This window comes from Gossypium arboreum, chromosome 4 (assembly GCF_025698485.1).
Source record: "Gossypium arboreum isolate Shixiya-1 chromosome 4, ASM2569848v2, whole genome shotgun sequence".
NCBI lineage: Eukaryota > Viridiplantae > Streptophyta > Magnoliopsida > Malvales > Malvaceae > Gossypium > Gossypium arboreum.
In genome coordinates, this window is record NC_069073.1 from 99368047 (window position 1) to 99375284 (window position 7238).

Consider the following 7238-nt stretch of genomic DNA (forward strand, 5'->3'; position numbering starts at 1 on the left):
TGCAGTCTCGGTATTTTGAAAACGGGTTTCTAACAACGAGATGAATTTAGGGAGCATCTCTTCAAGGTTTGGCTTCTTCTCTTGTTGATAAGGTGGCTATTGAAAACCTTGAGGATTTTGTGGCTTTTGATTCTCTTGACCTCCTTAGGAAAAATTTGGGTGGTTCCTTTAACCTGCATTATAGGTATTACTGTATGGGTTATTTTGAGGTCTAGAGTTATTGTTACCCAAATAGTTGACTTGTTCCTATTCGGTTGTGGGATTGAAGGATTGATATTCTGTATGCACACCTCCTCTGTTTGAGTCACACCTTATTATTGGATGTACCTACGTAAAACCAAGAAAACTATCAATCTTTTTATTGGGAAGTTCTACCTGATTAGAGAGCATGGTGACTGAATCGATGTTATGAAAACTGGCTGTTTTTGTTGGCTTAGTCCTCATAACCTGCCACTGATAGTTGTTCAGTGACATCTCCTCTATGAATTCGTAGGTATCCTCCGGTGTTTTATTGTTGATGGTTCTACCAGCAGCTGCATCAATCATTTGTCTTGTCGAGGGATTCACACCATTGTAGAACGTTTGAACTTGCAGCCAAAGCGTTAACCCATGGTGAGGACACCTTTTCAATAGATCCTTGTATCTCTCCCATGCATCGTAAAGTGTTTCTAAGTCCATCTGCACAAAAGAAGAGATATCATTGCGTAATTTAGCCGTTTTAGCCGGCAGAAAATATTTTAGTAAAAATTTCTCGGTCATTTGCTCCCAAGTAATGATAGACCCTCGTTGTAACGAGTTTAACCACAGTTTAGCTTTGTTTCTCAGTGAGAAGGGAAATAACCGAAGATGGATGGCATCATCAGAAACGCCATTGATTTTGAATGTATCGTAAAATTCTAGGAAATTTGCTAAGTGATTGTTGGGATCTTCATCCTGCAAACCATCAAACTGAACAAACTGCTGTATCATTTGAATACTGTTAGGTTTTAATTCAAAATTATTCGCAGTAATAGCAGGTCTAACTATACTTGATTCAATTCCTATTAAAGAGGATTTAGCATAGTCATACACAGTACGTGGAGCAGGATTTTGATTAGCTGCAATTGCAGGAGGCAGGTGATTGTCTTGGTTTTCAGCCATCTCGTCGGTTGGTGGTTGAGTATTGTCTTCCTGTTCGTTTTATGTGTATTGTAAACTATGCCTTATTTCTCTTTGACTTCTATGAACTGTTCGATCGATTTCTTCGTCAAAAAGTAAGGGTTCTGACGGGTTTCTTCTAGTCATAAACTATAAAAACCTGCCAAGAGAAAGAAAAAAGTAAATTAATAAATAGTAAAATAAAATAAAATTGCAAGAAAAATAAATGGCTAAAGTAATAAAAAATTAGTGTTCCTAATATTTCAGTTCCCTGGCAGCGGTGCTAAAAACTTGATCGCGTGATTCGTAACAAGTAATAAATATTTATAATGAAGATCAGACCTAGACTAACTATTATCATGACAAAAAGGCAAGCGCACCTATCAAACAATAGTATAGTAATAGCAAGATCGGGATATCGTACCCAAGGGAACCAAAAGTACTAGCAATAACTATCTTTTTATTATCTAGCCTAAGAATAAAAGGCTTTGTTTATTAAACTAATTATCTAAACTAATTAACTAATTTAATTAAAGCGAAGAGAGAATTTGGAAAAAGACTTGAAGAGAAGCAATTAATAAAAATGACACCCAATGAGGAATCCACCTAGATTTCACTTGTTATCTGACTCTGAACCAGACGATTTATTCACTTGACTTGTTCCGTAGAGATCCCTAAGTTAAGTTATTATCCCTATTCAAGAATAATAACATCTAATCCCTAGATTGAATAACCGAGACTTTTTCTCTAATTAACACTCTAGGGTTGCATTAACTCGATCTATGGATCCCCTTGTTAGGTTTCACCCTAATCCGGTAAAATCTCGTAACCTTATTTCTAGGCGTTCGATCAACTCCGCTTAATTATGCCAAATCTACTCTTAGGCAGGGTCTATTCCTCCTCTGCATAACCACATCAAATCATTAATTAATACCCAGAATATTAACTCAATCATTAAGAACACATAATTAAGAACAAATCAAGTATTTATCATACAGTTCAGATAATAATAACAAGGTCCATCATAGGTTTTATCCCCCTTAGGTATCTAAAGGGTTTAGTTCATAATAAAATAAGAGTACATCTCAAAAGTATGAAAATAAAAAAACATAAAGAAAACTCTAAAACCCTTGAAGGATTTCTGAGAGAGATCTTCAGTCTTGGAGTAGCTCCGGCTTTTGAGATGGATTGAATGGCTTCCTTCAAGTAATTCCCGGTGTGTGGTTCTGTGTTCCAGAAAAGTTCTGGAGAGCCCCCTTTCTAGGTCATACTTAGGGTGTTTATATAGGCTTTTGATTGGCTTTCTTCCCCCCTAAGTATCTTTTTTCCGTGTAGAATACAACTCCTTGAAAAAGGGACACGCCCGTGTGCCACGGCCGTGTGACGTGGTTGCCAGGCCGTGTGCGATCCGTTAAATTGCCACGGCCGTGTGGGCTCAATGGCCAAGCTGTGTGAGTCGTGTAAACCTTGGTCGACACCCTCGAAAGGTACGGGCGTGTGAGCTGCCCGTGTGGCAAGGCTTAGGCCGTGTGGGTCTTCTCAATTTGGTCTGTTTTGTCCATTTTTTAGCTCGTTTTTGGCTCCTTTTGACTCTTGGTGCTCTCCTGGGTACAAAACATGAAATAACCGGATTAAAAGCACCAAAATCCACAAATCTAGTAGTAAACATCCATAAATATGCAAATTATTTAGGGTAAAAACATGTATCATTTGGCGTTTATCAAAAGAAAACGGAGGTAGAGAAGGGGGAGTAAGGAATTACTCCAAGGAAGCCGATTGATCTATCTCAGAAGTCGGATTCATCATCAAGACTGAAGATCTCTCTTCAATTTCCCTTCAGGAGTTTTGGGTTTTCTTTATGTTTTGTATTCTTTATTCTTATGAGATGTTTTCTTATTTAGTTATGAACTAAATCCCCTAAATACCTAAGGGGAATGAAACCTAAGACGAATCTTGTTATTAGTTTCTGAATCGTATGATAAATATTTAACTTGTTCTTAATTATGTGTTCTTAATTATTGTTTTGATATCCCAGGATACTGATTCAAGACATGCTCTTATTCAGAGGAGGAATAGACCCTGTCTAAGAGTACATTTGTCATAATTAAGCGGAGTTGATTGCGTGCCTAGACATAGGGTGACAAGATTTTGCCGGATCAGGGTGAAACCTAATAAGGGGATCCATAGATCGAGTTAATGTAACCCTAGAGTGTTAATTAGAGAAAAGTCTCAGTTATTCAATCTAGGGATTAGACATTATTAGTCTTGAATAGGGATAATAACATAACTTAGGGATCTCTACAGATCATGTAACACCCCAAACCCGAGACCATCGCCGGTGTCGGACCCGAGGGGTTAACAAGCCAAGTTCACATGTTTTTGCCCACCAATTCGACACTTCCAGTCAGGCTGGAAAACTGCGTCACTGTCGCCTTAAAAATCATATCTCGAGTTTCAAAACTCGGAAACTGGTTTCGTAAATTTTCCCTGAATTTAGACTCATATATCCATCCATGGATTTATTTCTAGGATTTTTGGTCGGGCCAATTGGTACAGTTTATTAGTTAAAGTTACCCATGTTACAGGGATCGACTGCTCTGACCTTCGCGCGGTATAACTTGAATATCTCTCTGTAAAGGGCTTTAATGCTGGTGTCGTTTGTTTCTAATGAAACTAGACTCAAAATAGAATCTGTACATATAAGGTATGTCTCCTAATTCTTTTTGGATAATTTATAGTGAATTTTTAAAGTTGCGACAGGGAACCCAGAAACCATTCTGGCCCTGTCTCACAATAGCTTTAATATCTCTTAACCTGTAACTCCTATGACCATTTCGTTTCTTCCATATGAAAATAGACTCATCAAGGTTCATTTACATAGCTTATTCACTATTTAATTCCATTCCTATGAATTTTGGTGATTTTTCACATTCACGCCACTGCAGCTGGCAGCATCTGTTTTTAAGGTAGGACTTACCTATTTGGTAGTCTCCTTGATTCAACTAGTCTTGCCATACATAGGTTCATATATGATCATTTTAACCATGCCAATGGCTGATCATATGACCAACATTCCCATTTCCCAGCCATAGCCACATCATGACACCAAATATATACATACAACCCACAATTAGTCTAAGTTCATGCTTCCTTTTGAGCCATTTTCGCATGGCCGTACATACTTACATTACAACATTTTTAACAAACAAGGGGTAGTCCTATACATGCCATCTCAAGTTCGACCAAAAATTTATACCAAAATGGAGGCTTGATAGTGTGGATGACTTCGACTTCAACGATCCCAAATCCGATTGCCTCGGCGAAATCTAGAAAACCGAGAGCCAAAGCAACGGGTAAGCATTTTTATGCTTAGTAAGTCTCAAGGATATAATCAACTCTAATTACAGCAATACATTCACATAGCCAAATGCATCATTTCATTTGTACACATTCCTACTTCACACTTCATCATTATATAATTTCACAAAGTATCAATCAATTCAATAACTGAAATTCATTAGTCGATTGAGCGAATGTTGCTCAAACATGTCGACTTTCAATGCACATATAACGTACCTTATCCTTTGGGCTTTTCGAGTGTGCTAATTGAATTCATTACAGCAACCAACACTCACCTCCAGCCCAAGATTCTTGAATATAACCGGATATAATCACGTGCACAAATGCCTTGGTCTTAGCCCGGATAGAATAACTTCATACGAATGCCTTGGTCTTAGCCCGGATATAGCCACTAGCACAATTGCCTTCAGGTCTTAACCGGATATAATTTCCAGCATAATTGTCTTGGGCTTAGCCCGGATATCATTCAATTTCTCATGCACACATACATCAATAATCATTGGACATACATATTTCATTTTCGTTACTAAGGCTCAAACACAATTATAATCATTAGCATATTCGCCTTGGGACTTAGCCGGGTGGAATTCAAATACTCATACACACATAATCAATAATCATACACATCCATATTTCATCTCACATAATTCAAGTAAGGTCACTTCTTGAGGACTTACCTCGGATGTTGTCGAACGGCTTTTTCGGCTATTCGATCACCTTTTCCTTCCCTTGTCCAATTGTGGCCCTCTTAGCTCTTGAGCTAATTCAAACAAATTCAATTTATTAAAACCTCATTGTGCTTGCTTATGGCGAATATGACAAGGATTTTAAATGGTCATATGGCCACTCTTTAGCTTGAATACACAATGGTCATGCACATTTTAAACTACATCAAGCAATTCAATACAATTTATTTGAGCATCAAGGAAATGCTAAGGCCTTCAATAGGCTATCCAAGGCCGAATATTCATGTACATGTTGAGGTCAATTTTGCACTTAATACCTCACAAAACAGCATGCAATTTACTAATTAATGCTTTGCACATTGTGGCCCAAAACTTATAATATAGCATCAAGCACTTATATGTGTGCTAGGCCGAATTGTGCTTGCAATTTCACAAGCATTCTTCCACATTTTCTTCTTTAAACCAATATATTCATCACTTAGTTCATAACCAAACATAATGTGCAATCATATATATGCATATATGAGCATGGCGAATTTTCAAGGTGTCCATAGCCATCCAAAACACAAATTTTAACTAACATGCAAGAAGCATGAATCATGCTCAAGAATGCATCATGGCGAATATGACAATCATGCTCCTTTTCAACTTCAATCATGATAAAACAAAAGAAAACTCAAAATCTTACTCATGAGTAGAAAATCCATCATTGCATGCATCATCATCAAGCTTCACACTTAGCATGCAATGGCTTTATCACCATAACAACTTTGGCCAAATACCATTTCCATGGCATAACAAAGATTTGAGCCATGGATAACATGCACATCAAATTAGCAACCAAACCATGCATGAAACTCCCAACACAACCTCATACATACCTTAATCTTGATGTAAACTTAGCCAAATCTCCTTCTAGGTCTCTTCCAACCCAAGCATGAAGCAAAAATCCTCCCCCTTTTCCCTTAGTAATTTTGCCAAGAAGATGAGAAAGGATGAACAAATTTTTCTTTTCTTTCCTTAGTACATTCGCCAAGCCTATGGAGAAGAATGAACATTTTTTTTCTCTTTTTTTTCATACTCTTATTTTATCATTTCTAACATCATCCATTAGTAAAACATGTTGGGAACATGTTTTCCCTTGCCCATAATTTGTCATGGCCGGCCATCCACCTTAGGGAATGGGATAATTGACATGCAACTCCATTTATTTCACTTTATGCATTATTAGGCCACTTAAAAATACACCTATCACATTTTCAAGTCCTAGCACATGGGTCCTTTCTTATAAATTAGCACCTAATTAATAAAAATCGAGACACGAAATATTTACGCATACCAATTCCACATACAATAAGCACGGAATATAACACTTAATTATTCTTGTGACTCGGTTTCGTGGTCCCGAAACCACTCTCCGACTAGGGTCACATTAGGGTGTCACAACTCTCCCCACTCAAGAGATTTTCGCCCCGAAAAGCTTCTAGGTAAATAGGTTCGGATATCGCTCTCTCATAGAGTTCTCGGTCTCCCAAGTAGCTTCTTCTATCCCGTGCTTGAGCCATAACACTTTCACTAGCGGAACCCGCTTGTTTCGCAACTCTTTCACTTCTCGTGATAGGATACGAATCGGTTCTTCCTCATAACTCATATTAGCTTGAATTTCAATTTCTGATGGACTAATCACGTGCGATGGATCGGATCTATAACGTCGAAGCATCGAAGCGTGGAAGACATCGTGAACCTTTTGAGTTCGGGGCAAAATCAAACGATATGCCTTTGGACCGACTCGCTCGATATCTCATATGGCCCAATGAACCTCGGGCTCAACTTGCCCTTACGGTAGAACACGAGTATCTTTTTCCAAGGCGATACCTTGAGAAACACTTTATCACCCACCGATACTCGATATCCTTACGCTTCATATCCGCGTGCATTTACTCGACGATCGAAGGCTATCTTGAGACTTTCACGGATTACTTTCACTTTCGCTCAGCATCCCTAATCAAATCCACCGAAAATCTTGCTTTCACCAAGCTCGGTCCAAAACAATGG

At 38.2% G+C, this 7238-nt stretch overlaps 1 non-coding gene across 1 annotated transcript; it reads left to right on the plus strand.

Annotated features, from left to right (window-relative positions):
• The first annotated feature begins 604 nt into the window (after positions 1–604).
• Positions 605–711, plus strand: LOC128292444 (small nucleolar RNA R71). Its single transcript, XR_008282429.1, has one exon. It is a non-coding gene; the product is annotated as a small nucleolar RNA R71 (small nucleolar RNA).
• Positions 712–7238: the final 6527 nt, after the last annotated feature.